Source organism: Scyliorhinus canicula, chromosome 6, assembly GCF_902713615.1.
Source record: "Scyliorhinus canicula chromosome 6, sScyCan1.1, whole genome shotgun sequence".
Classification (NCBI taxonomy): domain Eukaryota; kingdom Metazoa; phylum Chordata; class Chondrichthyes; order Carcharhiniformes; family Scyliorhinidae; genus Scyliorhinus; species Scyliorhinus canicula.
In genome coordinates, this window is record NC_052151.1 from 60,954,267 (window position 1) to 60,977,287 (window position 23,021).

Consider the following 23,021-nt stretch of genomic DNA (forward strand, 5'->3'; position numbering starts at 1 on the left):
ACCATCTTCCTCGCTGCCCGCCACGTGCGATCCACGAGGGTGGCCATCTTGGACGCCATCTTCTTCATCGCCCGCCACGTGCGATCAACGGGGGCCGCCATCTTGCCAATCACCCGATGTTCATCTCGACGACTACGACCTCCGCGGACAGACATCACAGGGCCACTCCAGCACTGCTGATCAAGCCACCGACTACCCGCAACTCAACACAGTCACTTTGGACCAGTCGCAGCCAAAGCACCTCAGGAGTTCGATGATGTCCGTTCAGGTCAACGGATACAAGACACCGTGCCTCTTCGACTCCGGGAGCACCGAGAGCTTCGTGCATCCAGACCTGGTAAGACGCTGTTAGCTGCCTATCTTCCCTGCACGGCAAACTATCTCACTCGCCTCGGGTTCGCACTCGCTTCAAATACAAGGACGCACCGTTGCGACATTAACAATACAGGGCACCAGCTATTCTAATTTCCAGCTGTACGTACTCCCAGACCTCTGCGCCCCCCTCCTACTCGGGCTCGATTTTCAATGCAATCTTAGAAGCCTCACACTCAGCTTCGGTGGACCCCTACCCCCTCTCACTATTTGCAGCTGAGCGACTCTAAAAATCGACCCCCCCCCCCCCCCCCCCCCCCCTCCACTCTTCGCTAACCTCACTGCTAACTGCAAACCCATAGCCACTCGCAGCAGGCGGTACAGCCTGCAGGACAGGGTATTTATTAGAGCCGAAGTCCAGCGGCTCCTACGTGAGGGGATCATAGAGGCCAGTAATGGCCCCTGGAGAGCTCAGGTGATGGTCATCAAGACCGGAGAAAAGTTCCGGATGGTAGTTGATTATAGCCATACCATTAACCGGTTCATGCACCTCGCCCCTCCACCGAATTGCAGACATGGTAAATCAGATCGCCCAGTACCGCATCTTCTCCACGGTGGATCTGAAGTCTGCATACCACCAGCTCCCAATCCGCCTGGAGGACCGCCACTACATGGCATTCGAGGCAGATGGCCGCCTCTTCCATTTCCTCCGGGTCCCCTTTGGCGTCACGAATGGGGTCTCGGTGTTCCAACGAACAATGGACCGAATGGTGGACCAGTACGGGCTGGGGGCCACTTTTCCGTATCCGGATAACGTCACCATCTGCGGCCATGACCAGTAGGACCACGACGCCAACCTCCACTGATTTCTCCAAACCGCCCAGAAACTCAACCTCACTTTCAATAAGGAGAAATGCGTTTTCCGCACAACCAGACACGCCATCCTCGGCTATGTCGTGGAAAACGGAGACCTGGGGCCTGACCCGGACCGTATGCGCCCCCTCTTACAACTCCCTCTCCCTCATTGTTCCAGGGCCCTCAAGAGCTGCCTTGGATTTTTCTCCTATTACGCCCAGTGGGTCCCCCAGTATGCGGACAAAGCCCGCCTACTATTTAAGACCACACTCTTCCCACTGTCAGCCGAGGCCCGCCAGGCCTTCAACTGCATCAAGCAGGACATCGCCAAAGCCGCAATGCAGGCAGTGGTTGAATCCGTCCCCTTTCAGGTGGAGAGCGATGCCTTAGAGGTCGCTCTCGCTGCCACTCTGAACCAGGCAGGGAGAGGAGTAGCTTTCTTCTCCCGAACCCTCTCCGCTTCGGAACTTCGACACTCCTCAGTCGAAAAAGAAGCTCAAGCCATTGTGGAAGCCGTACGGCACTGGAGGCACTACAGGTAGGAGGTTTACCCTCATCACCGACCAAAGATCGGTTGCCTTCATGTTAGATAACTCGCAACGGGGCAAAATAAAAAACGATAAAATCTTGCGGTGGAGGATCGAACTCTCAACCTATAATTATGACATCATATATTGCCCGGGGAAGCTCAACGAGCCCCCAGATGCCCTGTCCCACAGCACATGCGCCAGCGCGCAAGACGACTGATTACAGGCTATCCACAATGACCTCTGCCACCCGGGGGTCACCCGGCTCGCCCACTACATCAAAGCCCGAAATCCGCCTTTCTCCACCGAGGAGGTAAAAGAGATTGCACCAGAGATTGCCCGATCTGCAAACTGCACTTCTATAGACCAGACAAGGCCCACCTTCAAAGGGCTTCCTGGCCCTTTGAACGCCTGAGCATCGATTTCAAAGGGCCCCTCCCCTCGACAATCTAAATGTGTACTTCCTCAACGTCATAGACGAATTCTCCCGTTTTCCGTTTGCTATGCCATGCCCCGATATGACCTCCCATACAGTCATTAGAGCCCTGCACAGTGTCTTCTCCCTGTTCGGCTTCCCCAGCTGCATACACAGCGACGGGGGTTTGTCCTTCATGAGCGACGAGCTGCGTCAGTACCTGCTCGACAAGGGCATCGCCTCGAGCAGAACTACCAGCTATAACCCCAGGGGGAACGGGCATGTGGAGAGGGAGAACGCAACGGTCTGGAAGACCGTCCTACTGACCCTACGGTCCAGGAATCTCCCGACCTCCCACTGGCAGGTGGTCCTCCCCGATGCACTCCATGCAATTAGGTCCCTCCTGTGTACAGACCCCTCACGAGCGATTATTTATTTTCCCTAGGGGCACTACCACGGGAGCTTCACTCCCATCTTGGTTGAGGACACCGGGCCCGGTTCGCCTCTGGAAGCACGTCCGGACACATAAAACGGACCCACTTATAGAAAGGGTACTACTGCTGCACTCAAACCCACACTACACCTTTATAGAACACCCCGACGGCCGTCAGGACACCATTTCCCTCCGGATCCTGGCGCCTGCAGAATCCACCACCACCACCGCCGAGGTACCCCTCACACTACACCCCACCCGACCCCCCACGCCCTGCGCCCCCACGCCTACAGGTTTCCTGCGCCCCCCCTTCACCCGTTGCACCGGTCAAGAATGAAGCTCTGAACGAACCACCCCCGGAGTCCACCCTCAGATCCACACTGCCTGTCAGCACACAGCCATCCAAAGCGGCTGCAACCCCAGTTCACCGCCGATCCCACGGACGACACGGCCACTGGACCGGCTCAACCTGTAAACCCGTCACCCCCGCCGGACTTGATTTTTTTACAGGGGGTGAATGTAGTGAATGTATAATGCTTAATTCACACTATATATCATTGTGTCCTTGTGGGTTCTGTCTGTGAGCCGTTGCGCGGCTCTGCCCACAGGGGGAGATGAGGAGCTTGTACAGGGCTCCACCCTTGGCTCCACCCATGGCCCCTCCCACTACCGGAAGTATAATGTGCTGAGGTCTTGTGAGTGTGCCCTCAGTTCTTCTGGTCACAGGCAGGCTCAGTTGTAAGTCTATTAAAGCCACAGTTTACTTCCTCTCGTGTCTCGAGTAAATTGATGGTCACATCAGGAGGTAAGTTCTCAAGAGACATGAGGCCCAAAATCTGCCCCGAGCTCGATTTAAACTCTTTGGGTTGTGGGGGTGAAACCCATGCAGACATGGGGAGAATGTGCAAACTCCACACGGACTGTGACCAGAGCCGGGATTCGAACCCAGGTCCTCAGAGGCGTAGTCCCAGTGCTAACCACTGCATCACGTGCCGCTCTGTTTGCTGTTGAAGTTGACCTGTTTTCCCAAAACATGTTAGTTAAAGGTACATAGTTTCTTTCTCACGGGAGACTGATTTCAGGAGGACATAGGCTAGTGAAATGGGCTGACAAATGTAATTTAATGCAGAGAAATGTGAAGTGATGCACTTTGGAAGGGTGACTAAATAGAGAAACAGGAAAAACTAGTGAAATTTTAAAGCAGGTGCAGTAATCAAAATCTTTGTTGTTGGTAGGATTGTTAATGTTTTTAGGGGTGCTTAACCTCTAAATCCACTTAATATTAATTTGTTCTTTTTAGACTTTAATCATTCAGACAATAGGAGACAATTTAGTGATATAACTCTGAAAACATTTATTAAGCGGCAAAACCTATACTTTAGGTGGCATCTTTACTGGCTCAACGTGGTTCTTCTCGATTCAGCCTGGGCACAATTGACTGGGTGCCTTCTCTCTCCCCCCCCCCCCCCCCCCCCCCCCGCCCCGCCCCGCCCCCTCTCTCTCTCTCTCTCTCAAGGCTTCTGTTTTCAGCAGTCTTCAGTTTCCAATTCAGCATGCCACCTGTTAGCTCAAAGCTGGTGCTTTTTAACTCTTTCCGCATCACAAACCATGTGCATGATCAGTGATATTACTGATTCCTGATGGGCTTGTGCAGTGCATGATCAGGCCCTGATTGGTTTAGTAGTGCATGATCAGTTTCTGATTGGTTTCTCAAGGCTGATCTATTGATGTAATTTTACTTTGTCCCCTGACAGAGGTTCCAGTTACTCATGGGATAATCCCATCATTTTGTTCAATTTTATTACTTTCTTCCAAGATAATAGGTACTTAGAATGAACATAAGAACATAAGAACTAGGAGCAGGAGTAGGCCATCTGGCCCCTCGAGCCTGCTCCGCCATTCAACGAGATCATGGCTGATCTTTTGTGGACTCAGCTCCACTTTCCGGCCCGAACACCATAACCCTTAATCCCTTTATTCTTCAAAAAACTATCTATCTTTACCTTAAAAACATATAATGAAGGAGCCTCAACTGCTTCACTGGGCAAGGAATTCCATAGATTCACAATCCTTTGGGTGAAGAAGTTCCTCCTAAACTCAGTCCTAAATCTACTTCCCCTTATTTTGAGGCTATGTCCCCTAGTTCTGCTTTCACCCGCCAGTGGAAACAACCTGCCCGAATCTATCCTATCTATTCCCTTCATAATTTTAAATGTTTCTATAAGATCCCCCGTCATCCTTCTAAATTCCAATGAGTACAGTCCCAGTCTACTCAACCTCTCCTCATAATCCAACCCCTTCAGCTCTGGGATTCACCTAGTGAATCTCCTCTGCACACCCTCCAGTGCCAGTACATCCTTTCTCAAGTAAGGAGACCAAAACTGAACACAATACTCCAGGTGTGGCCTCACTAACACCTTATACAATTGCAACGTAACCTCCCTAGTCTTAAACTCCATCCCTCTAGCAATGAAGGACAAAATTCAATTTGCCTTCTTAATCACCTGTTGCACCTGTAAACCAACCTTCTGTGACTCATGCACTAGCACACCCAAGTCTCTCTGCACGGCGGCATGCTTTAATATTTTATCGTTTAAATAATAATCACGTTTGCTGTTATTCCTACCAAAATAGATAACCTCACATTTGTCAACATTGTATTCCATCTGCCAGACCCTAGCCCATTCACTTAACCTATCCAAATCCCTCTGGAGACTTCCAGTATCCTCTGCACTTTTCGCTTTACCACTCATCTTAGTGTCATCTGCAAACTTGGACACATTGCCCTTGGTCCCCAACTCCAAATCATCTATGTAAATTGTGAACAATTGTGGGCCCAACGGAGTTGACTTCCGGGCGGCGAGCGAGGAGGTCGCAGGGAGAGGGGCTCCCGCAAGCGGTGGACAGCAGGAGGAACAGCCCCCCCCCCCGACAGGCCGGACGGCGGAGGAGGAGCGCCGGCGGAGGAGCCGGAGCGGGAGCCGAGGAGCCGGAGCGGAGGAGCCGAGGAGCCGGAGCGGAGGAGCCGAGGAGCCGGGGCGGAGGAGCCGAGGCGGAGGAGCCGAGGAGCCGGAGCGGAGGAGCCGGAGCGGAGGAGCGGAGGAGCCGGAGCGGGAGCCGAGGAGCCGGAGCCGAGGAGCCGGAGCCGAGGAGCCGGAGCGGAGGAGCCGAGGAGCCGGAGCCGGAGCGGGAGCGGAGGAGCCGGAGCGGAGGAGCCGGACGGCGACAGGGGGGCCCAACAGCAGCAGGTCCATCCCCTCTCCCTCCCCCCCCCCCCCCCCCCACGCGGGCCAGGAGCGGTGCGGCGGCGGCGGCGGCCCCTCTTCTCTCCACCCCCCCACGCGACCCAGGAGCGGTGCGGCGGCGGCGGCCCCTCTTCTCTCCCCCCCCCAACGCGGGCCAGGAGCGGTGCGGCGGCGGCGGCCCCTCTTCTCCCCCCCCCCCCCCCCCACGCGGGCCAGGAGCGGTGCGGCGGCGGCGGCCCCTCTTCTCTCCCCCCCCCCCCCCCACGCGGGCCAGGAGCGGTGCGGCGGCGGCGGCCCCTCTTCTCTTCCCCCCCCCCCCCCAGCCAGCAGCGGGGACCCCCCCCCCCCCAGCCAGCAGCGGGGACCCCCCCCCCCCCGGCCAGCAGCGGGGACCCCCCCCCCAGCCAGCAGCGGGGACCCCCCCCCAGCCAGCAGCGGGGACACAACCCCCCCCCCCCAGCCAGCAGCGGGGACACAACCCCCCCCCCCCCCCAGCCAGCAGCGGGGACACAACCCCCCCCCCCCCCCAGCCAGCAGCGGGGACACAACCCCCCCCCCCCCCCAGCCAGCAGCGGGGACACAACCCCCCCCCCCCAGCCAGCAGCGGGGACCCCCCCCCCCCCCAACCAGCAGCGACCACCGGCCCACTCGCCCCTCCCCCCCCCCCCCCCAACTGCTGTGACCACCACGTGGCAAAGACAAAGGGACTCTCTCTCCTGGTTGAGTGGGGAAAAAAGAAAAAAGAGACTTGTATTTCTGTTCTTCCCAAAAGAAAACTGGTAAAGAGAAAAGGGGTAGGGGAAATAAATTTTAAAAAAATATATATATATATATATATATATACATATATAGATATATAATAATAAATAAAATAAAAATAGGGTGCGGAAAAGGGGGAAAAAGAAGAACAAGGAGAGAAGAAAAGATGAAGGGGAAGGGGGAGAAAAAAGTGCCAGAAAGGAGCCAAGAGAAAGGGGGCACCGGAAGTAGACTGGGCAAAGGGAAAGCCAGCTCGGGCGAACGAGTCAACACGCGAAGCGGCGGGAAGGATGCTTCGCCGCATCCAGAAGAGCTGGACGGGCGGGCAACCTCTCCCCTGGGGTTAGAGGGGGGCGTGAATTGGAAGGAAGCCTTTGCCGAGGTGGTGAGGGAGCAGCTGCAGGCATTCAAGGCAGAGTTAAAAGCAGACGCAGAGGCCGCAGCACAGGCAGCAGTGACCAGGGCCATGTCAGGGGTGCAGCAGGTTCTGACCAGATTGGAGAAGAAAGTGGATGCCCAAGGGAAGATACTGGAAGCCCAAGGGAAGATACTGGAAGCCCAGGGGGCAACCATTAAAGAGCTGGAGAAGGCAGCGACTGACGCGAGCGACCGGGTCATATCCTTGGAGAGGGGAATGGTGAAACTGAGTGCAACACAGGGGAGCCTGAAGGGCAGGGTAGACGACCAGGAGATCAGCTCGAGAAGGCAAAATATCAAGATAGTGGGCCTGCCAGAGGGGATAGAGGGTAGAAATCCCACAACATTCGTGGCTGCGATGCTGGGCTCCTTAGTGGGGCGGGAAACTTTTCCCACCCCACCGGAAATGGACAGAGCTCATCGGTCACTGCGCCCGAAGCCCAAGGAAGGGGAAAAACCGAGAGCAGTTATAGCCAGACTGCACCGGTACCGGGATAGGGAGACAATCCTGCGCTGGGCCAAGGAGAATAGAGCCTGCAATTGGGACGGGCACGCCATCCGAATCTACGAGGATTTTGGAGCGGACATAGCTAAGAGACGGGCGGAGTTCAACAGAGCGAAAGCAGCTCTCTATAAGAACAAAGTACGTTTTGGTATGCTGTACCCAGCAAAACTCTGGGTCACATACCAACACAAGGAATATTTCTTTACAGCCCCTGCCGAGGCGAATAGATTCGTCGAGGAGCACGGGCTGGAAAAACGCCATGGGAAGTAGGGACGAGGGGCCCATGGCAAGGAGACACGTCATGCCGACGGGGGGGTGGGGAGGGGCGAGGCAAAGCCAGCCCCCTCCCCCCTGGCAGGAACACCCAGAACGGAAAACAACCCAATGCCCTAGGGCCCGCTCCAGGTGGGAGGCCAGGCCCCGGCACGAGGGAACGGGAGTACTGGAGAGGGGAGAGGGGAAGCGGGACAGCAACCTCCGAGAGGGGAGCCACCGTGCTAGCAGGAAAGCTAGCGAAGGGGGCGCGCAACAGAGCAGGGCCGCAGCGCACCCCCAACAGGGGGGAAGGCGCCAGGCAGGGGAGGGGGGGGATCACCCATCAAAGGTGGGAGAGCAAATGGGGACAGGAATGGGGGAGAGAGGGGCAATGGAGGGGTACACAGGGGTATCCCCGAAAGGGATAGAGCGGGGGGGGGGGCACCCGGGGGGCGAGAGACCAGGGAGGGGAAACGCAGGGACGAAGGGACAAAAGAGGCCAGTAAGGGAATAGGGCCACAAAGTGCCACAGACAAGGGCTCGAAACAGGGAACTGCTGCAAGCACCCACCCAGTACGGTCTGTGGGTGAAGGGGCCCCCCGGAGTGCAGGGGACTACCCGCGTGGCGGACACAAAGTGGACGGCCATGGCGGGTGTCCCCGGGACAAGGGGGAACCCCGGAGCGCAGGGACCCGACCGCATGGGGAGAGCAGTGATAGTGGACATCCTGGACGGCCCCCTAACATAGGGAAACCCCAGAGGGCAGGGGCGCGTCCACCGGACAAATATGGTTAACCCCACAGGAGCAAGGGGGCAGAAGCCCCCCACCAGAATAGTCACCTGGAACGTAAGGGGACTTAACGGCCCAGTGAAGAGATCTAGAGTCCTCACCCACCTTAGAAACATGAGGGCCGACATAGTCTTCCTCCAAGAGACGCACTTGAGGGAGCAGGACCAACTGCGGGTAAGAAAGGGCTGGGTGGGACAAACCTATCATTCCTGTTATGGGGCAAGGGCCAGGGGGGTGGCGATCCTGATTGGCAAGAGGACAATGTTTAGGGCGACAAAGACGGTTACGGACCCAGGGGGACGGTATGTCATGGTCAGCGGGGCCCTGGATGGGGCGCCGGTAGTTCTAGTTAACGTGTACGCGCCCAACTGGGACGACACGAGCTTCATCCAAAAGACCATGGCAGAAATCCCGGACATAGCGACGCACCGACTAATCATGGGGGGGGACTTCAACTGTGTACAGGACCCAACGACGGACAGATCAAACCCCAGAACGGGGAAAACCTCAAACATGGCAAGGGAACTCAGCCACTATATGGAGCAGATGGGAGCAGTAGACCCCTGGAGATTCGCCCACCCGGGGGAGAAAGAATTCTCTTTCTTCTCCCCAGTACACAACGTGTACACCAGAATTGACTTCTTTGTGGTGGGGAAAACGGTGCTTCCAGAGATAGACAAGGTGGAATACTCCGCAATTGTGATATCAGACCACGCTCCACACTACATGGATGTGCGGCTAGAGACGGGAAGGGCCCAGCGCCCCAAATGGAGGTTGGACGGTGCCTTACTAGCTGACAAGGCCTTCAGCGAAAGGATAGCGCAGGCCATAGCGGAGTACACTGAGATCAACCAAAACGGGGAGGTCTCACCCTCCACGTTCTGGGAAGCGCTTAAGGCCGTACTAAGAGGGGAAATCATAGCCTACAAAGCGCAAAGAGATAGGGAGGAAAGGGTGGCTAGGCAGAAGCTGGTCGACTCCATACTGGAGGTAGACCATAAATACTCCGAGGCCCCGACTGTAGAACTCCTGGCGGAGAGAAAAGAATTACAAAGGAACTTTGACCTGCTCTCCACCAGGAAAGCAGTACACCAACTCCGCCAGGCACGCGGGGCCCTATACGAACACGGAGACAAAGCCAGCCGCCTGTTGGCCCACCAGCTGAGAAAGCAGGCAGCCAGCAGAGAAATTGCGCAAATCAGAGATAACAGAGGCACGTTGGAAACAGAACCAGAGAAGATTAACAAAACCTTCAAGGCCTTCTACCAAGAGCTGTACACCTCAGAGCCCCCAACGGGGAAGGCTGGGATGAACCGGTTTCTTGACGGACTGAACATACCAGTTGTGGGAGAGGGCAGAAAACGGGATCTGGAAGCACCACTAGCACTGGGAGAGATCATGGAGAGCATTAGCTCCATGCAGGCGGGGAAGGCGCCGGGACCGGACGGATTCCCGGCGGACTTCTACAAAAAATTTGCGACAGCGCTGGCCCCGCACATGCGGGAGATGTTCACAGACTCGCTAGCTAGGGGCACGTTGCCACCCACGTTAGCACAGGCCTCAATCTCGCTGATACCTAAGAAAGACAAAGACCCAACGGAATGTGGGTCATACAGACCCATATCTCTGCTGAATGCAGACGCCAAAATACTGGCCAAAATCCTAGCCAAAAGGCTAGAAGACTGTGTACCTGAGGTGGTCACAGAGGACCAGACGGGCTTTGTCAAAGGTAGACAGCTGACCGCGAACATCAGGCGCCTGCTGAACGTGATAATGACCCCCTCCGGGGAGAGAACACAAGAGGTGATCGTCTCCCTGGACGCAGAAAAGGCCTTCGACAGAGTCGAATGGATATACCTCATAGAGGTACTGGAGCGGTTCGGGCTTGGAACAGGGTTCACAGCTTGGGTAAAGCTCCTGTACAACGCTCCCATGGCGAGTGTACAGACCAACAATACCAACTCCCAATACTTCCAGCTGCACAGGGGCACCAGACAAGGATGCCCACTGTCCCCGCTGCTGTTCGCACTAGCAATCGAACCGCTAGCAATCGCGCTCAGGGCAGCAAAAAATTGGAGGGGGATCCGAAGGGGAGGTAGAGAGCACAGAGTCTCACTCTATGCGGATGATCTGCTCCTCTATATCTCGGACCCACAAAGCAGCATGGACGGAATCATCGCGCTCCTGAAAGAGTTTGGAGCCTTCTCGGGCTACAAACTCAACATGAGCAAAAGTGAGATCTTCCCATTACACCCGCAAGGGGGGGGGGGGGGGGGGCAGCACTAAAGGGGCTGCCGTTCAAACAAGCCCGACATAAATTCCGCTACCTGGGGATCCAAATAGCCCATGACTGGAAAGGGATCCACAAATGGAACCTCACCAGCCTGACGGAGGAAGTTAAAAAGGACCTGCAAAGATGGAACACACTCCCGCTCTCCCTCGCGGGGAGAGTTCAGACGATCAAAATGAACGTACTGCCCAGGTTCCTCTTCCTGTTTAGATCCATTCCGATCTACATCCCCAAGGCCTTTTTCAAAGCGCTGGACAAACTCATCATGGCGTTCGTATGGGGGGGTAAAAATGCTAGGATCCCAAAGAAGGTCTTACAAAAAACAAAAACCAGGGGAGGGTTAGCCCTCCCGAATCTACAATTCTACCACTGGGCAGCAACAGCCGAGCGAGTAAGGGGATGGATCCAGGAGCCAGAAGCTGAGTGGGTGCGTGCGGAGGAGGCCTCCTGCATGGGAACCTCCCTCCGGGCCCTCGCCACGGCAGCACTCCCATCCCCACCCAAAAAACACTCCAGCAGCCCAGTGGTGACAGCCACCCTCCAATCCTGGAACCAACTGCGGCAGCAATTTGGCCTGTACAAAATGTCGGACAAGGCTCCCATCTGCAACAACCATAGGTTCAAACCAGCACTGACCGACGCCACCTTCAAAAGGTGGAGGCAGGACGGGGGGACACTGACAGTCAGGGACCTATACACGGACGACAGGATCGCAACACTGGACGAACTGACAGAGAAATTTCAGCTAGCTGGGGGGAACGAGCTACGGTACCTGCAGCTCAAAAACTTCCTACGAAAGGAGACAAGGACGTACCCACAACCGCCACGACAGACACTACTGGAAGACCTACTGGACGCAAGTATCCTAGAGAAAGGGAACTGTAGTGACATGTATGACCGACTGGTAGATAGGGACGACACCGTACTGGACGCAACAAGGAGGAAATGGGAGGACGACCTGGGGATGGAGATCGGGTGGGGACTCTGGAGCGAAGCACTGCATAGGGTCAACTCCACCTCCACGTGCGCAAGGCTCAGCCTGACGCAACTAAAAGTGGTACATAGAGCCCACTTAACAAGAACCCGTATGAGTAGGTTCTTCCCGGAGGTGGAAGACAGATGTGAACGGTGCCAAAGAGGCCCGGCCAACCACGCCCACATGTTCTGGTCCTGCCCCAGACTCGTGGAGTACTGGACAGCCTTCTTCGAGGTAATGTCCAAAGTGGTGGGAGTGAGGGTGGAGCCATGCCCGATAGTGGCGGTCTTCGGGGTTTCAGAACAGCCAGATCTATTCCTGGGGAGGAGGGCGGATGCCCTTGCCTTTGCCTCCCTGATCGCCCGCCGTAGAATCCTGTTTGGCTGGCGGTCAGCAGCACCGCCCAGAGCTGCGGACTGGCTGTCCGACCTCTCGGAATCTCTCCAAATGGAGAAAATCAAATTTGCCATCCGAGGGTCGGACGACGGCTTCCACAGAACGTGGGAGCCATTCATGCAACTGTTCCGGGACCTATTTGTGGCCAATGTACAAGAGGAAGAATAGTCGGGGGAAGGTAGCGGGAGGGGGGGGGGGCTACAGGTTCGTTACGGGGGTTCGATGGCTAGCTAAGGCCCAAAACCAAGCTAAATAAACATGTTGAGGGGGGGGGGGGGCGCAGTTACTACTACGAAGATGCTTACCTGTAAATATGTATGTTAATTTTTGCGTGTTTGTTTTTGTTTGTTTTTTTTTTTTTTTTTTTCTCTCTCCTAACAATTTGTAATTTGTTCAATATAAAATACGAAAACTGAATAAAAACATTTATAAAAAAAAAAAATTGTGGGCCCAACACAGATCCCTGAGTGACACCACTAGCTACTGATTGCCAACCAGAGAAACACCCATTAATCCCCACTCTTTGCCTTCTATTAATTAACCAATCCTCTATCCATGCTACTACTTTACCCTTAATGCCATGCATCTTTATCTTATGCAGCAACCTTTTGTGTGGCACCTTGTCAAAGGCTTTCTGGAAAACCAGATATACCACATCCATCGGCTCCCCGTTATCTACTGCACTGGTAATGTCCTCAAAAAATTCCACTAAATTAGTTAGGCATGACCTGCCCTTTATGAACCCATGCTGCGTCTGCCCAATGAGACAATTTCTATCCAGATGCCTCGCTATTTCTTCCTTGATGATAGATTCCAGCATCTTCCTAATTACCAAAGTTAAGCTCACTGGCCTATAATTTCCTGTTTTCTGCCTACCTCCTTTTTTAATAGATAGATGATAGATTCCAGCATCTTCCCTACTACCGAAGTTAAGCTCACTGGCCTATAATTTCATGCTCTCTGCCTACCTCTTTTTTTAAACAGTGGTGTCACGTTTGCTCATTTCCAATCCACCGGGACCACCCCAGAGTCTAGTGAATTTTGGTAAATCATCATTAGTGCATCTGCAATTTCCCTAGCCATCTCTTTTAGCACTCTGGGATGCATTCCATCAGGGCCAGGAGACTTGTCTACCTTTAGCCCCATTAGCTTGCCCATCACTACCTCCTTAGTGATAACAATCCTCTCAAGGTCCTCACCTGTCATAGCCTCATTTCTATCAGTCGCTGGCATTTTATTTGTGTCTTCCACTGTGAAGACTGACCCAAAAAACCTGTTCAGTTCCTCAGCCATTTCCTCATTTCCCATTATTAAAACTCCCTTCTCATAAAAGAATATTGGTCCTTTAGAGTCTAAAGGACCAATATTTACCTTAGCCACTCTTTTTTGTTTTATATATTTGTAAAAACGTTTACTGTCTGTTTTTATATTCTGAGCAAGTTTACTCTCATACTCTATCTTACTCTTCTTTATAGCTTTTTTAGTAGCTTTCTGTTGCCCCCTAAAGATTTCCCTGTCCTCTAATCTCCCAACAATCTTTGCCACTTTATATGCTTTTTCCTTCAATTTGATACTCTCCCTTATTTCCTTAGATATCCACGGTCGATTTTCCCTCTTTCTATCGTCCTTCCTTTTTGTTGGTATAAACCTTTGCTGAGCACTGTGAAAAATCGCTTGGAAGGTTCTCCACTGTTCCTCAACTGTTCCACCATAAAGTCTTTGCTCCCAGTCGACCTTAGCTAGTTCTTCTTTCATCCCATTGTAATCTCCTTTGTTTAAACACAAAACACTAGTATTTGATTTTACTTTCTCACCCTCCATCTGTATTTTAAATTCCACCATATTGTGATCGCTCCTTCCGAGAGGATCCCTACCTATGAGATCATGAATCAATCAAAATGTCTCATTACACAGGACAAGATCTAGGACCGCTTGTTCCCTCGTAGGTTCCATTACATACTGTTCTAGGAAACTATCGCGGATACATTCTATAAACTCCTCCTCAAGGTTGCCTTGACCGACCTGGTTAAACCAATCGATATGTAGATTAAAATCCCCCATGATAACTGCTGTACCATTTCTACATGCATCAGTTATTTCTTTGTTTATTGCCTGCCCCACCATAACGTTACTATTTGGTGGCCGATAGACTACTCCTATCAGTGACTTTTTCGTCTTACTATTCCTGATTTCCACCCAAATGGATTCAACCTTATCCTCCATAGCACCGATGTCATCCCTTACTATTGCCCGGATGTCATCCTTAAATAACAGAGCAACACCACCTCCCTTACCATCCACTCTGTCCTTCCGAATAGTTTTGCTATTTCCTTTATTTGAGATAAGACAGCATGTGGTGTCTGGAAACATGGGGCACGATTCTCCGGAAAGATTTCTAAGTGTGCTAGCAAGCGAGAACTGTTGCGCACTTCAACGTTAATTGGTCCATTTAGTGAGACCCTCCCCATGGGCTGCTCGCCGCCAAGGAAGGCTCGCCAGCTGATTCGCCAGGATCCCGCTCGCCAGCCACCTCTCCCTCCCCTCCCGCTAAACTAGCAAGGTCGAGCAGCAACTTGAATGGTAGTTGCACAGCCAACCCCGCTCAGCTCGCAGCCATGGCGCCAAGGTGACCGGACCCAAGATTCGCGGATGCAGACCTGGGGAGGCTCCTCGATGAGGTGGAGGCCAAAGGGATGTCCTGTCCTCCCGAGGGTCCTGGAGGATGAGCCACATGATAGTGTCACCTGGGACGAGGTGGCGGCGTCCAGTGCTGAAAGAAGGTCAACCTTCTCGGGCAGCACAGGTGAGTGATGCCCCCCCGAGAATTTTCCGCGCCCACCCAAGCATCAACTCTCCCTTCACCCCCTCTCCCTTCAACATCCCCAACACTTTCTTCACCCCCCCCCCCCCCACAGAACAATGAACCACGCATGCGGCTAACGATGCCTTTTCTGTCCCCGCAGGAGAATCTTCCACTCTTGCCGGTGGAGATGTGCCAGACAAATGAATCCTCGCCACCTTCGAGGAACAGGCCCTGAAGGTGATTGGGGTGGCCGAAGAGGTTGGCAGATGCTGTAGAGGTGAGGATCCACCGGGCCCCACCCGGATGCCTATCACATGTGAGTTATTGCCAGACTGACTGACCCATCACTCCCACTGACCACATGTCCATTCTCCCACAGGTCCTCCAGTCAATGGCATCGGCCCATCCAGGGCGGCCTGCTTTCCTGCCTCCCAGGAGAACATCTCAGAGGAGAGCTCTTAGGATGCCATGATCAATGCATCACAGCTGTCATCCCCACCCTCCATCAGCGCAGATGCAGACACCTCGGTGGGAAACATTAGCGGTCAGGTTTCTGGGGCACAATTTGGTGAGCCCCACACAGTTGCTAATGCTGGAGGTAGGAACAGCCAGGCAGTACAGCACTAGGAAGTCTGCTGGATTCCGGGTCCCAGCCTGATGCTGAGCCTCTGGTACAGGATTACTCAGAGCTGATGGAGACGTCAATGTGTGGTCAGGATATTCAGAGAGAGATGTCAGCAACACTCCAGCAGGTCCATAGCCGATTGTAGGAGTCCCAGAGACTTTGGGCGCAGGAGATGTTGTCGGCAATGCGTGACACCGAGGCCAACACTGCTAGGGTGGTCACCGCACTGGAGAGCCTGGTGCACAACGTCGGCAGTCCAAGGCGTGGCGCAGTAGGTGACGGCCATGGCTGAGTGCCCCAGCAGAATGTCCGACTCGCTGGGGATGTTACCCAGTACTAGGCTGACCCTGATGAGGTGCTGCGGGACATTTCCCACTCTCAGATGGGAATTGCCGAGGCTCTCCGTAGCTTGTGCCACTTGCGGGTGGGCTTTGCCGAGGCAATGCAGAGCATAGCCCAATCACTGAGGAGCAGCGTCAAGGGCGCGGCACATTGAGACATCGGAGAGCTGCCAGGGCTGGCAGAAGCAGCCGGGGCTCGAACCAGCTGCCCCTCCATCCTGAGGTGAACCCCAGACCCTTAGTGACACCGAGCGGGAGGAGAGGGCGCTGAGTGCCAACATTAACCCGTCCGATGAAGAGAGGATGGTGGCCACCAGCACTCCCAATTCCACCCCTCTGATGAGGCCGGATCTCGAAGTCAGCACACAGGATGGCACGGCTGTGCATATGCCGTCGAATAGTGCGCCAGGGCCCTCCAGCCCCCAGACGACGCCCGGATTGGAAAATTGCACAGTCAGTCCACCTTTTAAGAAGTGTGAAAGGGGGAAACAAGGGAATTACAGACCAGTTAGCCTAACAGTTGTGAATTGCTGGAGTCTATAATCAGAGATTGGGTAATTGAACACCTCGAAAAATTTTGGTCGATCAGGGAGAGACAGTATGGATTTGTGAAGGGAAGATCATGCTTTTCTATTGAAAATTTAAAGGACCCAATTCTTTTTTTTCCAATTAAGAGACAATTTAGCATTGCCAATCCACCTACCCTGCACATCTTTTGAGTTGTGGGGCTGAGACCCACGCAGACACGGGGAGAATTTGCAAACTCTATACAGACAGTGACCTGGGGCCGGGATCGAACCCGGGTCCTCGGCGCCGTGAGGCAGCAGTGTTAACCACTGCGCCACCGTGCCGTCCAAGGGAAGGTCAACCCTGACTAATCTTATTGAATTTTCTGAAGAGGTGACTAAAGGAGTGGATAGGGGATTGTCTATGGATGTTATTTACATGGACTTCCAGAAGTAATTTCATAAAGTCCAATAAGAGAGACTGTTAACTAAGGTAGAGGCCCACGGAATTGAGCACAAATCATTGACATGGTTAGAAAATTGGTTAAGTGGGAGGCAACAATTAGTGGCGATAATGGATAATTACTCTAAAAGCAGGATATGACTAGTGGTGTACCACAGGAATCTGAGATGGGGCTTCAATCGTTCATTAATGGGTTGGATGATGACATAGAAATTCAATATAAAATTTGCTGATGATACAAAGTTAGGTGGCATTGTAGACAGCCAAGATGATAGAATAAAATTGCACAGACTACGTGAATGGGCAAAATTGTGGCAGATGGAATTCAACGTAAGAAAGTTTGGGCCAAAAAATGATAGGGCAAAGTACTTTCTAAATGGAAAGAAGTTAGATACGGTGGATGTCCAAGAGAGTTGGGGGGGGGGGGGGGGGGGGGGGGGGGAGAAGGGGGGTTCAGGTGTATACATCCTTAAAATGTCACAAAAAAGTGTAGAAAATAATTAATGAGGCTAATGGAATGTTAGCATTTTTTACTGCAACCTGAGGATTTTATCCTGCAGTTATACTGCAGCTGTCCAAACCCCTAGTTAGACCCCACTTGGATACCGTGAGCAGTTCTGGGCACAACACCTTAGGAACGATATTTTTGCCTTGGAGGGACTTATAAAAATTATACCTGGAATACAGGGGTTAAGTTACGAGGAGAGATTACAAAGGTTAGGCCTGTTTCGCTAGAATTTAGAAGGTTAAGGGGTGATCTGATCAAAGTATTCAAGCTATTAAGAGGGAAAGAGAGGGTAGATAAAGATAAACTAGGGGGCATAGTCTAAAAATTAGGGTTAGACCGTTCAGGAGAGATGTTCGGAAGTACTTCTACATTCAAAGGGTGGTAGAAGTTGGGAACTTTCCCACAAAACAGTAGATGAAGCTTGAACAGTTGTTAATTTTAAATTTGAGATCGATAGATTTTGTTAAGCAAAGGTATTAAGGGATATGGGCCAAAGGCAGGTATATGGAGATAGGCCACAGATCAGCCATGATATCATTAAATGGCAGGACAGGCTCGAGGGGCTGAATACTCCTGCTCCTATGTTCCTGCCTATGAGTGCAGATTTGAGGTTACAATCAAATCATCCATGATCTTATTGGATTGTGGAGAAGGCTTCTGGGACTAAATGGCCTACTCCTGCTCCCTTTTCATATGTTCATAACAAATTAAGTCAGAACAGCAATTGCTGGTTAAAAATTGGCTTGCAGACCAACAACAGTGAGTTTTTGTCTCTGAGACTATACATATATTTTTATAATAAATTTAGAGTATCCAATTATCTTTTTCCAATTAAGGGTCAATTTAGCATGGCCAATCCACCTAATCTGCACATCTTTGGGTTGTGGGGGTGAGACCCACACAGAAACGGGGAGAAAAAACAAACTCCATCGGGACAGTGACCTGTGGCCAGGATCGGACCCGAGCCCTCAGCGCCATGGGGCAGCAGTGCTAATCACTGCACCACCATTCAGCCTTTGTCTCTGAGACTATAAGCAACTATTGGAATTCTTCTTAAGGTTTTGCCCTTAAAATTACTCACAATTAAACCAGTTAATTGAATTGAAGATTTTTTTTCCCCAATCGCTCAGAAATTTTCAAAGAGAAATTTACTATTAAAACTCTGTCCTTTCTACAAGCAATAATTATTTTACCAGGGGTTCCTAGATTCATGGTTTGATTGACAGCTCAAGGAGGTTATTAAAGGATCAGGTGTCTTTGACGTAGCGTTATGAATAGAATTTGTGATATATAATTAAGCACTTGAGGACACTTAAAGGTTTTGAATGGAATTTCATGAACAAGAGTGTTTTTTTAAATAGCTAAGGCTGCAACAGATAATAAGGCCATCATTTGCATCACCGGGTTGTGAGTGCAGAGTCAAGGGATTTCCTGGCTCGAAGAATCCACCTTTAAAAAAAATGGCCACCCACAGGTCAAATTTCTGTTTGTGGGAGGAGAGACTGGCTGAAAGCGGAGTTCAGACAGGCAATCCTGGAACAAATCCACAGGCTTCTGGATGTAGAGTGGGCTGGGTGAAAGGCCTGCCTCTGTGCCCTGAGACTGTTCAAATAAATAATAATAAAACAAAAACAAATTGCTCCAACATCACCACCACACTCCTTCAGTCCAATACATGTGTTCACATGCCTCTCCACTCATCCTCCATCCCCAAACCCAATGCCAACTTAAATACCGCTGTACCCACTTTCCCTGTGCTAATTTAGTGTCAACTCATGTTATCCCATCCCCCACTATCTTTTGCACTTACCCCCTCCTTGCCAACTCACCTAGTATCCTTGGCCAGTGCCTTGACAGTTCCTGGATAGCCTTGATAGATTTGACACTTCCTGGATAGCTTTGACAATTCTTTGACATTTCCTTGACAGCTTGACATTTCCTGAACAGCGGGCAGTTTCAATGAGTTTGTGCATAAGAATTGCATAATTATGTTCAATTTAACAATTTAAATTTAACAAATGAATTAAGGGTGCTCTCCTTAGCACCTTAACTCTCCTAAAGAGTGCCTTACCTCCCCAAAAGTGTCCTAGATCCCTTTCATATTCTCTTGTCACGTTGCGCTCGAGTGAGAGCACATGGCTACTGGAGAATACCGGGAGACCTCCCGACAGGCTCGGCACCTCGCGAGATTCACCGAAGTCCCTCGAGACGTTGGAGTCGGAACTTTGCCCAAAAAGGGCGGGACCAAATGACGCCAGCGGAAGTAGGTTGTAAACCTACTTAAGACCTACCCATCAGCCTCCGTCGATTCTCTGGCCTCCCCAAGGAGTCTGCAGCTGGGCGCCAATCAGTGCTGGTCCATACAAAGTTAGACCATGCGGAATGGCACCCAGGGCGTCTCGGGCCTCGGAGACAAGTGCAAGGTAGCACCATGGCCCTCCCCTTGGAATGTTGGAACCTTGGCATTGCCCAGCTGACACCTTGGTCCTGCCGCCTTAACACTGCCAAGGTGCCCAGATGACACTGTCAATCTGGCAGGAGCACTGCCTGGTGCCAGGGTGGTAGTGTAAGGGTGTCCGAGTGCCAGGGTGGCGCTGCCAAGGTTCAGGGGAAGGGGGGGGACCATGACCATGAAATGACAGTGGAGGGGGAATTTAAAGGGTGGAGGTGTGCAGGCCAGGTAAGTAGGGGCCTCCAGGAGGTTGGGGGTTGCTGGGTGGAGGTCCTGGAAGGGAGGGGGTGCTGTAAAGGCCTTGGGGGAGGGGGGGGTGGGGGGTCCTGAAGAGGGGGACCCCATAGCGGGGTGTCCCCACTTGGGAGGATGTGGGGGTAGTGTCCATGTGGGGGAGGGGGGGAGGTTGTAATAACCTTTAATAACCTGCACATTCAGTTGGTGATGATTGTTCCCCATGCTCAATTGGACCAGGGACTGGTTTAGCTCACCAGGCTAAATCGCTGGCTTTTAAAGCAGACCAAGCAGGCCAGCAGCACGGTTCAATTCCCGTACCAGCCTCCCCGGACAGGCGCCGGAATGTGGCGACTAGGGGCTTTTCACAGTAACTTCATTAAAGCCTACTCGTGACAATAAGCGATTTTCATTTCATTTCATTTCACTTAGTTAACCCAGCACTAGCATAAAAGACTGGCAGCTGTAGAGCCAGCTAAAAGAGGAATGAGGACCCAGTGAAAGATAACCAGGCCCTATGCATGTATGGTGCTGTTGCTGAAATAAAGGACTTTTAAGAAACTCATTGGACTCCCCTGGCTTTATCACTGATGTGACCATCAATTCACACGAGACAGAGAGTTGAAGTGAACAGTGGTTTTAATCAGCTAGAACTGTGCCTGCCTGTGACTGCTCTGTGCTGAGTGCCGCCTACAGACTGCAGATCTATATACCTCCCCCGAGGGGCAGAGCATAGGCAGAGCCCACAACGGCACCCACATAATACAATGTCATGTAATGTAATACAATGATGCATGGGAGCATTAATACATTCATCACAATCACATTGGCGACGATGATGAATTGGAGCTATCGGCGTGCTGCCTGTTCGGCTGAGCTACCTACCCCGGAATTGTTTTTTTTAAAGAGTGGACTATGATAAGAGTTTGTTTCTGTAGTGTTTCTTTCCCGGAGCCTGTAATGTCATGGAAGGCGAGCGCTGGGTCAAGTTTCTGCTGCCAGCCTGTCTCCGCTGGGAGTGATCTGGAGTTTGACATGTACGACAGTACCGGATGCGGTATCTTCTGAGCGACTTCTGGTGTGGGTCACGTAGCGTTCCGTCTGTCTCTGTCTGCTGTTGTTTCCTGATACTGGGAGAGTGGTCCACCGAGGAGTCCGTTCTTGACTTGCTGCCGCTCTTTTGGAACGCCATTCTGATCATGACTGCGGCGTTGTTTGGAAGACTGTTCTGCGGCTGCTCGGATTTACAATAGTGATGTTTTGACTGCGAGCTGACAGTTATTGTACGACTGCAGTATTTGTGTGTAGAGACTCTGTTGGTGTTGAATTGACTGGGCATTCCATATGTGACTTCTGGTCCTCTGGCGGCTTGCGTGGAACCCTGCTGATTTTTTTATTTACGCTGTGGGTTTATTTGTCTGTGTCGAGATACTGTAAGAATGTGTCCGATTTAAAAAAAAATTAATGGCCATTTGGGAGTTAGGGGACGTTGTCCAATGTTCCCCCCCCCCCCCCCCCCCCCCCCCCCCCCCCCCCCCCCCCCCCCCCCCCCCACCCCCCCCCCAGTTCCCTCTGTGGCCAGAAGGCATGCCACGCCAATTGGGCCTTGGGTTGATGGGTTTGATGCCGTGGCGCGCGCCATCCCTGGGTTCAGCTGTTGCCAGCTTCGCCCCCTGTGTGACTGGTGAGGCTGTCGGGCCAGACAAAATGCTTGGTGGAGTACCCGCCGGCCTGTCCTGCTTCCCAGTTTGGTGATGCCTTATCCAAACCAATCTGGGTTTTTTTTTGCGTTTGTTGTCCTGCCACTGTGGGGTTTGCACCCGTTTGGTCACGGTGGAGCACGAGTTCGCTGAAATACTACAAAACTGTTTTATACTGGTATAGAGATAGTGATAGTTTTCATTTTCACCAATCATTAAGTTCCACATTGGTACTCTGTTATCTCAGCCCAATTATGTCTGCACTACTAGATTACTTAATTACACTCCAAGTGAATACATGTGATTATACTGTCCAATCACCTCTAATGCTACATTGTCCAATCACTTACATGGCACGTATACATTGCAGCACATGACTACCTGTGGTTAATCTTGCCTACTTCTCTCCTGCTTACTGTTCAAGTTTATTTTAACCCCTTTGTGGTGGTGGAAGTGAGAAAATGGTCATGTACCAGCTAACAGTTTTTTTTAAATATATTACTCAGGAGTTGAAGAGAAGTGGCAGAACAGTTTCCCCAGGAATGAGAGCACGATTCAAATGGAATCCACCTTCATGGAGAGTTAAATGGAAGTTGTTTCGGTAAATAAGTGTTTGCCACCAAAAAGGTACTGAAGCTTTTTGGCTGCAGCTTTAAGACTGATGGAGATATGGGAATTCCATTTGAGATCTGGAGGAAATAATAAGGCTAAGATGTCATCGGATTAAGAATGTCAACAGATGAAGGAGAACGAAAGGTGAAGTCATCAACATAAGATGTTGCAGATTTCCAGATGTGAAGAAACTCCAAAGAAACTCAATTACATTGACTTTTCTTTTGCTAATGTTAGTAAATGAAGGAAACTATGCCCACAAGCATGGATAAGTCAAAGGTTTAGTGATTCAGTTACTATACTGCAAGAGGAATTAAAGGTTTGTACATTGAGGGAATACATTTTGAAGGAAGCTAATGTACATTGAATAAAATAATCAACAAAAAGTTGGACGATGCGTGAGCAAGGTCATTTGTACAAAAAAATAAGTAAAGTGGTTGTCAGAAACCCTCAGTCATGAAAAGTAGTCAAAGGATACGCCATCAACTACGGACAAGGTAATTTTTTTTCTTGGATTATGTTCCAATATTTCAGACATTCACTTCATATATTGTTTTACCAACCAACTTTTCTGATAATGGACTCCACCAAGATTCCAGGTT

The 23,021-nt window shown here is 51.8% G+C and overlaps 1 long non-coding RNA gene across 1 annotated transcript; it reads left to right on the forward strand.

Annotated features, from left to right (window-relative positions):
* The first annotated feature begins 273 nt into the window (after positions 1-273).
* Positions 274-22,809, forward strand: LOC119967177. The gene is made up of 4 exons (XR_005460932.1): positions 274-337; positions 15,139-15,255; positions 15,358-15,576; positions 22,314-22,809. It is a non-coding gene; the product is annotated as an uncharacterized LOC119967177 (long non-coding RNA).
* Positions 22,810-23,021: the final 212 nt, after the last annotated feature.